The sequence below is a fragment of the Colias philodice genome, chromosome 15 (assembly GCF_061535455.1).
Source record: "Colias philodice isolate Cphi_HAF_F1 chromosome 15, ilColPhil1 Martin Lab GWU primary, whole genome shotgun sequence".
Classification (NCBI taxonomy): domain Eukaryota; kingdom Metazoa; phylum Arthropoda; class Insecta; order Lepidoptera; family Pieridae; genus Colias; species Colias philodice.
Genome location: NC_143100.1, coordinates 9774410 through 9786475, shown reverse-complemented (window position 1 = coordinate 9786475; position 12066 = coordinate 9774410). Strand labels below are relative to the sequence as shown.

The 12066-nt window shown below is 31.6% G+C and overlaps 1 protein-coding gene across 3 annotated transcripts in view; it reads right to left on the bottom strand.

Moving 5' to 3' along the window:
• The window catches only part of LOC149482470 (neurotrimin-like), an 81832-nt gene extending 70562 nt beyond the window's left edge, over positions 1-11270 (bottom strand). For all 3 annotated transcript variants that reach the window (XM_089704060.1, XM_089704062.1, XM_089704063.1), the window contains exon 1: positions 11130-11270. The gene's annotated coding sequence lies outside the window, so the exon portion shown is untranslated. The remainder of the gene's footprint in view (positions 1-11129) is intronic.
• Positions 11271-12066: the final 796 nt, after the last annotated feature.

Here is a 12066-nt window from a genome sequence, read left to right as displayed (position 1 = left end):
GAAATTATTTATGTTTCAGTAAATATGAAAATATTTCACCTTGCCTATAATACAATTTATTTTATAATATTGATTTGATTAACTATGACTCAAATAGTAACATAATCAAAGCTCTAGAGAATTCCATGCTCAATATTAGCCCACCTTGTTTATTAAACTGTATCCCAAACCAAAATCAAATACTACACACACACAATGTAAACATACAAAGACTACGGAATTATTAGCACAGATATTTGACAACAGTTACTTGAGCGTCTAACAAGCTTGTAACGAGCAGACAGCACGTTGCTTAACGCTTGAAGCCATTATGACACTGGCATTTACAGTGTTCTCCCAGAGGGAGCGCGGTAACGACTCACGGTATCGCGTCTGATTTTTATCTAGTCTTTGGTGTATTTGGAATAATATAGGAGGATTAGGATAACATGTGTATTGTGTATATTTCGAATCGCTTATATCTGTCATCTGTAACTTATATCTGCTGTATTTATTAATCAAATTCAACCAAATAGTTTCTACTGACAAGAACGAATAAACTATTAAATAAAAAAAAGACGTGTAGCACTCGGGGACTGCCGCGGTAAAGCTATTGCATGCTATGCCTTCAAGCCACACCTCCGCGCCCGTCGGAGTGGGGAGCGTGAGGTTTTTTCGTGACGAAATTTCTGGATTCGGTCCCCGCGCTCAAGGCCCGCGATAGAAGCTATGCAATAGCTTAAAAATATTTTTTGTCAATTATTCTTATGTTATACTTTGACAAAAATAGATACATACTATTACGCAATAAGTAATAGCAATAAATCTAAAGCTAAGATCTACAAAATATGGTAGAGCGCAAATAAATTCAGGTTAATAATAATGACGTGTTTTTCGCGACCTTAACTAGGCTTAGTTATCCGCATATCTTAGCCTTAGTTAATCTAACTATCTATAAAGTTAAATAGAACACAAAATGTCGTGTGTAATGTTCCCATAATAACCTATAAACAAACCGCGAGTAGTCCCAACTTTTAATGGTTGTTTAGCATATTGTATGTTGCAATAGCGAAAACCTCTAACTACAATTAGGGTTCCTTGACAAAATCACGCGAACGCAACACGAACGATATAATTCCTGTAATTTTATTGTCCTACCGCTAACATTTTGCGATTTTACGAGGCTAAATTTTAGTGTAAATAACTATAAAACCCGGCGTTCGCATTAATCAAAATAGAACTAAATTTACTATATTGTGTGTGATATATATACGTCATTACTCAATATTTCTTTGGCTTCTGCGTTTAATATTAAAGATAAGTAGGGAAAGACTTGTAGGTTTTTAGTTAGTTATTATTTAGGTAAGCGAGGCCTAGAGGCCTAATAAACAAACGTATTTTATTACCTGTAGTCCTATTGTGTTCGTTTTATATTAAAGACCCTATTCAGCTACTAATTGGAATATTTATTGTGTCCTAGATATCCAGTAATAGAGCGGTAGTAAATTGTGTTTTTATCATTTTTACTATGAAGAATAACTCAACGTATGAACCTTTCTTCTGTATGATTATCTTATATGGATATAAGATATATTATTGAGGATTTTCAAGAAAACCAATTTGTTTCTCTGTAAATTCAAAGTTTTTATTTTAAAAAGCTTTCACAATAATTAACATACAAGTTTGTTACTACAACAACTTAAAATATGTAATCTCACCTATATGGATTATAAACCAAATTGGGTTATTGGTTTGTGTATTTATTATTGGACAATAAGTATTATGTTAGAAACATCTGTTTTATCAAACCATGTTACAAGAAAATTTTGAAGTAACTATTACTACAAAACTACGATTTATGCAGCTCTAGACATAGAGACAGGTTAAATTTAAAATTTCGAGCAATTTTTAGATTTTTATTTACACTTGTTTAATTTACACTGAGAAGGAATTTAAGTTATGCTAAGAAAACAACACGAATATATGTTCAAACAATACAATAAAGTATATAAATCACTAAATAGTACAAAGTTGTTTTCTCTGTCCCAATGTCCCTATGTGTGCTGAAATCTTTTAAACTAAGCAACGGATTTTGATTCGGTTTATAATAGAAAGAGTGATTCAAGAGAAAGGTTTTAGTATATAATTTTTAACGTTTTAGATAACGCAGGCGAAGCCGCGGGTGGAAAGCTTTCCAGTTAAGTATATAATATTAAAAAAGTTTGCATTTCTGGAACGTTGCGCGAATTACTTTATATCGATATCGGTATACATAATAATTAATTGAGATAAATTTCCAACTAGTACCTATTAATTCTTATTATCTCTTTTCCAGTAAGCGTCTATTGTAACAGACACTGTTTGAAGGGCACTTCTATAGTACATATGGAGGTTAAAAGGTTATTTTATCCCCTACAATGTTGACAAGTCGGTGAAGATAAGCCAAGTAAAAAATTTATGCATATACCAATATTATAAGAACATACATACCTGCTCTCTATGGTTACATATATATTTTCAATAGCCTTGACCTTCGTAAATTATATAATATATTCGATTCATAGACTAATAATTATACTAAGTAATATAATAAACGCAAGAGTTTTTCAGATTTCATGAATTTGTTAATGTATGTCTTTCACGCAAAAAAGCTGATTGTATGATTGCAGTATATAATATATTCTGAATATTTTTCCCAAGTACCACGCGAGTAACGCCAGCGGTTTCACCAAGCATAAACTAAAAGCAATTGTATGTTTATTTGTAATGTTTTCACACAAAAACTATTGTACCAATTTTAAATTCCTTCACAACTATAAAGCTTCATCTTTACCGCGTAACAAACTATTTTTATCTTAAGTGAATCCAAACGAAGCCGCGGCAATCAGCTTGTATTATAATTATCCAATCCATGAAGCCAAGCAACCTGATCCTCAGGCCGCAATACATAAAATAGGATTACACTAGAAATACTTGTACAATTGCAGTTTTGAACGCCCCGGATTATGTATTGTCCATATAAAGTACAGATAGAGGACATGCATGTATTTTGCATATTTTAACGAATCGAAATCTGGATTTTGTATCTGGCATGTTAACGTTACTGTTTTCGCACTAAATTGTAAAATAGGTGAACTAATATAAAAATGTAAATAACTACATACTACAAGCGTAGAGTGAACAGGTGCCTTCTAGGGAAGCGCGTTCCATCTTAGACCACATCTCAGCTTAACATCAGGCGAGATTGTGGTCAAGGGCTTCCCTATTACCAATAAAAATAAAAATAAAAAAGGTAGGTATAGAACAAAGTCGCTGTCGCTGTCAGTCCTCCTCTATGTATGCTTTAATGCTTAAAACTACGCAACGGATATTGATACGGTTTTTTTAATAGATAGATCAGTAGTTCTTAAGGTTTAAGTATATAATTTGTTTAATTATAGACAAAGCGGGTGAAGCCGCGGGTGAAAAGTAGTTTACAAATTAATTTCCCTAATTTAATTATATTTCTACCCTCTTCTGTGAAAGTGCAGCTCCCACGCTCTCAATTTGCGTTAGATAGTTGCTGAGAATTGATCAGTATTTTAGCTTCCGATGATTTCTCGTAATTTCTATTGCTTTTACGTTTAAGTCATTGCATTCATGGTATTCGAACATTGCATTTCAAAGGACCTCTACCAAGAAAATATATACTCGTAGAAGAAAATTAAGGAAAATCCTTTTTTCTGTTAAATATTGATAAGATTTATCTTTATTTCGGAGAATGCCATAAATACGTGTGTGTACCAGTGCCCTTTTATTTTACAAAACAATATTCGTATTTTTATTTTTAATAAATACTTGAACCTTCATTAAAACACAGGTATTAATTATCTATACCTACTTTCATTCCACCAAAATATATAATAACGAAATCTGCTGTTAAATCTGGTAAATCGATACAATTATACATAGTACATTGCGCACAACCCAACAAACCAAGCAAGTTATCAAAAAGAAAACATTTTAATGAACATTAATAAAATTCAACTTCAACGCAATATAAAATTCATGGTATCACAGACAGCTATAAAAAAGCCCACAAATAAACGCTTAGCAAGTCACGTCAGAAGTATAATAAAATTTTATAATCATAAAAAATGTTAATTATTTCATAATGGAAGTTTCATGAGTCGTTTGTTTTTTCGGACGTGGCGAGGAAAAATTAAATTAATGATCACTGCCATTATGTTAATAAAATTCGTATCATTTGCTTCGCCAGCTGAGGTTTCGGAAACACTGATGTAATTCTGTATCTACTCGAATACGTCGTCACTACATAGTATAAAACAAAGTCGCTTTCTCTGACCCTATGTCCCTTTGTATGTTTATTTGTATTATATTATGTTGCTCCGCTCCTGTTGGTCTTAGTGTGATGATATAAGGCTATAGGCTTACTCGATAAATGGGCTATCTAACATCGAAATAATTTTTCAAATCGGACTAGTAGTTCCTGAGATTACCGCATTCAAAGAAACGAACTTATAATATTAGTACAGATTATCGTGATGATAAGTAGCCTTATAAGTTATAGCTTTTCTACTGACTATCTATATCCGAAATATTTTTTGTTTTGACTACATCCGCCCAATATTAGTATCAACAAAAACTAGTTATGAAATATAGGTTGAATACTGAAGTGGAATGAAAATTATTATTATGTTTCCATTAAGAAACGGTTCTTTTTTATCTCTATAATTTTATAACAACCTAAAATTATTTCTATTATCAAGTTCAATCATTATTTTTATCGAAAGATGTTATTTCAAATCTTTTATCATAACTTCATCGAGTTGGTTTATGACTTGAACAAATTAAAATACGAATTCGATAGCATAACTATATAGAATATGGATGTAAGCAAAAGTATATAAAACGTGTTAGTTTAGTTATTTAGAACACTTACCGGAAAGATCATCATTTTACTATACTATATTTTTTTATTATAACCTTGTTTAGAATCCTTAATTAAATCGTAAAAATAAACTCTCTTTACATTCAAATAAACTTACAAATTCTCATTATCAATACGATTCTTAATCACTTTGAGAAACCCTTTCCAAATGTATTCATAAACTATTGACATCACAATATCTACCTCACTCCGAGACCCTTCATAACAAATTTAATTTATTCAAACCATCTCGAAACAAGCCGAGACTACAACAAAAGTGATTGATTACTCCAATAAAATAAATATTGAAAGAGAAAACACGAATAGATTGCGATCAGAAAATTGTATTTGTCTTATCATATTGTGATTTTGCCTTTGTGCCAGTTACGAGGTCTTACAGACGATACTAGATTGAAGATTCAATTTTACGTAAGGATCAATCTGGTAATCAGTTTTATTAGTATTTTTAAGGTATGATGTAGGTAGGTAATGGTTTGATAAGAGTATAATAGATTTGTGAATAATACGCTTTTCTGGTGTGAGAAAGAGGCTTTTTCGCTCTCTATCCTAATTTATTTCGCTCCATATTGTACTTTTTGGTACTTACAGTAGATAGTTGCAGGAAATAAATGCACTATCGTAAATCAAATTTTAAGTTCATGAAATAATTTTAATTTGATAAAATAATTGTAACTTAATATATATGTGTATAGGTGTATTAATATGCACTGATTGATAAAAAAAGTTATTATATATATTATATATATTAATATTGCAAAAAATGTCCCTTTTACTTCTTTTTCTTTTATGGCTTTTTTTACTATATTTGTATAACAACCTCGCATTTCGGAATATCTGAGTTAAGAATAAAAATATACTTATGAAGACAACACTAATTAGCTATATAATGTAGTAAGTATAACTATTTCACTATTTATCAAGCATTACAATTGACAGAGGAGTATAAAACATAATTCGCAACACAATATCGAAACCGTTCAACAAGAATAATAAGAAATACCACACTAGAACGTTCTAAAAGATCCTACGCTAAAAGCGTGTGTATCGCTATTCAAGTAAAAATTTTCTTTCCTGGAACGTTTGAAAAAGCAATTAGAAAGCCTTACCAATGTAACAGAGTGGGCTACATCGATGCATTTACCAGAACGCTTTTCAATAATAAATATAACTAATTCTAAATTATATACTTGCTCAAAGTAAGTAGCTTGAACTCTATTTATGGTAGAACTTATAATAATTTATAATTCCTTATTTAGAATAAAAACGACATTTAAGGTTACAAATTAAAATAACTATTATTTACAATGTCCATGCTCTATTACTTTTTCACTAAAAACTTATATCAAGTGAATGATACATTCATTATAATATTATTATTTGTACAGAGTTCTAGATAAGATACGAAAAAACTACATTTATTAACACATTTACGACGGGGTAGATAATATAAAACACGTTTTGTATAAAAATCAATCGAATTTTGTATATTTGTTCTAAAGAGATAGAGGTTATTCTTAGGTTATTTATCTTATAAGTTTTTTATCTATCTGAATATTTATATTATGTGTGATTTGCGTGTTATAAGAAATTAAATACGTATTGAAAAGAAAAACGTCGAGTTTATTACTATTCTGTCTACGTAGAAACAGGTTACTCAACCCCGGTTGATTAACCTGTTTAACAAAAAATAATTGTTATATAAAAAACATTTCAAAGAAGCTTATGTTTATTTAATACAAACGTGTCATACGTTTATTGAAGAAATGTTTCACCTTTGAACTTTAACCACCTATGAATCATGAACATTTTCTACACGTATATTAAGCAAGTAATTTAAATATTAACTTCTTTAGTCTTTGGAAATAAAGCCTTACAAGGATTTAAAAGAATAAATATATTTTAATTCAGTATCTACATCAAAACCACAATCTCATGTAATCTTCAAAACACATCTATAAACCTTATATAGTATACACAGTGAACGATAGATGGAAAGCCATCTAGACCTGACTTCAACCTGTATAAAATATACAAATAGACCTTTTTCAGCTATTTTCAACAAATCAATATCGTCCCGGGCTGGTAGACGTGAATAATTCACACACAAACCGGAGAACTGATCAATCTGAGTGCCTATTTATATACATTTTATTATCACGGGTGAAAATATCGGGCTTTTCGACTCGATGAATAAAAAGGTAAGTCGTAAGCCAATGATATGCTTCCAAATGCTCGATGGAAGATTGAATATTTCTGTTAAATAAATTTCATTCAGAGTATTGTGAATGGCAAGATTTTGTTTAAAGGGTACATATAATGGGAAATTGAATTATAAATCAGGGACTGTTTGATAATCATGTTGGAAGGGAAATGTGAATGATGAAAAATAAACAAGGCTTTGACGAGAAAACGGCAGAATGGGCTTAAATAAATGCTCAATTTGGAACTCTACCAATTTACAATTAAGTCAAATTTATTTCTAGTTAATAATGATATGGAATATTATCTACTATAATAGTACAAAATACAAATGTAAATTGTGTAAATTATTCGGACTTGGTATTTCTACGAACAGTTTGTGTATCAAGCCATACTAATGTTATAATATTTTCAGGGTATTTGTTTTAATCTCCAATGCGTTTTTAAAACTATAATAATAATAATTGTAAAAATATTTTTGCCTTAAGAATTTTCCTCTACCGTGTTCAAACATACCAAACCCAATGATCGAGTTTATTCTTTCCTTTCGCGTAAACAGGCAAAGAAACTTTGCACGCCATCTATCAACATTAACTACAACGATACATAATTTGGCATAAAATAATGTTTGTAAAATCTAATCTCTTCTATGTCGAACTTGCAACTCATATTATTTTATATGAAACAAACAAATGCCATTATTAATTGAGAGAAACCGCAGTATCTTGTCTGTATACTTTTTCAATAAATTAGACTCTAAATAATCGGAATGCTACTCAGGTGAAAATAGGAATTGTCTTTTCCCAGATTTGAAATCTAACTATTTTTCGCTCCCATAAAACCCTATTACAAATTTCATGGAAATCCATCGAGCCGTGTTTCTAAATAAACATTTATTGTATCGAATATACGTTTTAGTCTAATAAAAGTCAGTCGGAACATGGAATTATTTGTGGTCACTGCGGTGGAATGTTTCAAATACTAATTTGGTTTAATTGTTAATATCCAGCTTTTGAACGCGAACTTTCTATTGTAGTTTAAACCACGCGTGTTGTATTATAATCACGTATTGAATTAAATATGAATTATACTTTTAATAGTGTAGGTATAAATAAACAATGTTTTGTTATATATTTTAATTATTCCTATTTATGTTATGTTATGAACCTCGGACTTCAAATCGATAAGGGCGCGTTCCCACCGGGTCGTGACGACAGATAATCGTGTAGTTTTAAGTGTCGTGGCTTATATGTTTAAATGGAGGTGTTCACATTTAGAACGACACAATTTACTGTCGTCTACGACAGTTTTTGCAGTGACGACACTTTGTCGTGACAGTGGGAACGGCAAGCACGACAGTCGTAAAACGATAAAAAAATCGTGGACGGCAACTCTATGTAGACGAACACGTGTTTTCCCTTCCCTCTCACACCCGCGCGCCCCTCGCGTCTGTACTCGGTTTGCTTTTCCCAACCCAAGCGAACGCAGAGGCGACTAGATTTGTAGCTTGCTGATGATGCGAGCGATCTGAGCGATCCAATGGGAACAGCTAGATACGACAGTCGCTAAACGATAAAAAATGTTGACGACAAACAATCGTTATAATGGGAACAGGTAGAGACTACAGTCGTCGAACGATAAATTAGTCGTTACGACATAGTGGGAACGCGCCCTAAGGCGGGGGTTCGACACCAAATGAGCTCGTAGAAAATACCATTGATTTTTCAATTTATCTGCGCATATAAATAACATCACCATGCTAAACATCGTGAGGAAAACGACATGTCGAAGAATCAAAAATTCGACGACATGACTTGTCATCCGCCAACACGCACTTGGCCAGCGTGGTGGATTATGGACATTTTCTGTACTAATCTTATTCAAGTATTCTTCCCAGAGAAAAATGAAAAAAAATATTGCTTAGCTAAAAAAAGCATTGATTAATACTCTCTACAAAAAAAGGACTTTATTCATATCGACTAACCAAACAAGTTAATTTGCTAGCTAAAAAATTAAATGTAAGGCTTTAAAAGAATTTGTTGTTTTAACCCCTTAACTCTGAGAAACCTTTCTTTTTCCTATTATTTTCAATCAAGGATAAAGTAAAATTATCTTCACTGTTGAGAAAATCTTCAGAGGATTCCTTCAAACTTAGTTTTCCAGTTAAAGTCTAAATGTTTGTTTATTATTATTAGTATTCCTTAATTACAAGATCCGAGTATCGGGTATCTTAAAGTTTTTCTTCAATAAATTGGATATTTATTTTATTAATTAACGCGTTTCGATCCCAAAGGCGTAATGAATCTATTTTTACAAATGTAATTTGTTGTATAAATAACTAGTATTCCGACGCGAAGTCATTCATGTTGAATATTCAAATCTCGGCATAACAAGGAAAGTTGCATAATGAAAATATTTTTCTTTAATTTTGAATCCCTTTCATTTTGATCTTGTCCTATTTATCATAAAAGTCAAAAGTGTAGGTTCCTACTTAAAAATTGGAAAATATTAATGCGAACGGCCTACGTTTTATGCAAAACAGTGTCCCACTTAGAAGAGAAAAATTCGCATATCAACACAAAATTTTCACTTCATAATATTAAAACTGCAAAGATATAGAAAACGTTCTTTTTCTCAATGATTTTATTTATAAACAATCTCTGAACTTCACATTTTACTTTCTAAGCATACCAATTTACCCAAAAAATAGTAAGTCGGTTTAATGTTAATAACTCATCATATTCAATTGAATATAAACTATTGAATATTATAGTACAAAATATAGTGAAAAAAAATTATCCCTCTTAAAAAAATGTGTGCGTGTACTAGTGTACACTGTACACACGTAAGAAGTGAAACTTCTTTATGACCTCATTTTTCAAAAAAGAATTTACTATATGCAACTTTACAGAAATACGTCGAATCAAAGATGGCGCGTAACGGAAAAATGTCACGCGTAATGAAAAAATGTTACACTAAATTTTTTTCCAACCCCGATAAAGAAGTTTCACTTCAAAAACCCTTAAACAACTCTAAACTCATATCGCTCACACATGTCCAAACGCTTAATAGCAAATAATATGATGATTTTAACATTTTTTATACAAAATAGTCCCTTATTCGAATCACGTAGTTCCGTTCCGTAGGAAGTGGTCAAAAGACACGTACCTGGCTCAGTAAATTCGGTAAGCGCTCAAAGTGATAATGTTTATTATTTGTGATAGATATTGGACCTATCCTATCCTAGAAATACAGCTGACGTTGTTGTATATCTTGTATCGATTAATTGAAGTGTATATTGTATTCATTTAATCCAGTTATAAGTAAAAATTGTGTTTGTACGCATTGAAATAAAACATGTAGATTTGTACTTATAATGTAATTAAAACTGATTTTCTTTTATGTAAATATGCGGTAAAATAGCTGAAAAAGAATAACGTAGAAAGTCCTGTTAGATATATTTTTTCGTAAATAAGGAAATGATAAAATAACAAAATTATTTTACTATATGAACTTTCAGCAATAAAATAATTACCTTTTTTATCGTTACCTTTAATAAGAAAATGGGTGTAAATAATCTTTTTTCATTTAAGCAAGAACGGAGTTCTCGGGGTGCGTTTTTTGTAATTTCATCGGATTAATATTTTGTCCAATTAATATCTATAAATACATATCTTTAATTGCTTTTAATTGCTTATCAATTTAGTAGTTTCAATTGAACTATTACTCATAAAACTCACTCATAATTAATACAATTTGTAATAACTATACGCTTTGTAGAGCAAAAGATTAAACAGTCTACTCGTACATCATATTATAAAGGTTGCGTATTGCGTATCTCCTAACACAGTTTAAACTTTTAAAAGCTCGTTCGTTTTACTTCATATAAATAACATAATTATTATAATACGATAAGTGGGCCCTCATCATTAGCACGTCACGACTGCTTGCACTATAATCATCCCTCCACCGACACCTTATACTCTAAAAAAGAACTTACCGCGAGAACGGTACAAAAAGCCCAAGTTACACAGACACTTTCACAAGTCACAGAACAATTTAGGGTTTTCATCCACTTCACGTCACAGAGCTGTAGGTCACTATTTTGTTAGATTGTCACACTCACAAGCGAACCCTCGATCATAGCTGGCCGGACTGGCTGGGGCGCCGCTACCGCGCGTGTCCTGCCCCCCGCCCCCGCGCCCTCGCCCCGCGCACCTCTGCACAGGCAAATAACTAAAGTACAAAGAACTAAAGTATGCGCTGTAAGGACAGAAAGAAAAACGGATCTGCCTTTAGGATAAATAAGTTGGATGCTTAAATCTCGCTATGATAGAAATGCTTAATTAGAAGCGTACGTACGTTACGCTAATTAGTTCCAGGCGGTTGAGGTTCGTCCGACTGTTTGTGCCACGGAATAAATTGCAACTCTTAAAAGTTTTCGAGAGGCTAAGGGTGCTATTTGATAATTATTCATGGAGTGTTGTTTTTTCTCGAATTGAAATACTTTCGCGGGCTTTGCGCGGGATTCTTTTTTGTATTCTCTTTTTAAATATGGGTTTTTATTTTTGAGTGATCGTGTCTCGGCCAGGCTAATGATGTTTTTATAAATTTGTATTGAGGAAAATTAAATTATATAATAAAAGCTGTAGTTAAATAGGAATTAATTATGAAAATGACCGCAGTTCAAATTTGTATAATTTTTAATAAGACTACATGAAAAGTGTACAGTTTTACGGTGCGGTTTTTCCGTATATTTAATGCTTTATTAACTTGCATTTATTAATTATTATTATTCGAGTATAAATCTGTACTAATATTATAAAGCTGAAGAGTTTGTTTGTTTGTTTGTTTAAACGCGCTAATCTCAGGAACTACTGGTCCGATGTGAAAAATTCTTTCGGTGTTAGATAGCCCATATTTTATCGAGGAAGGCT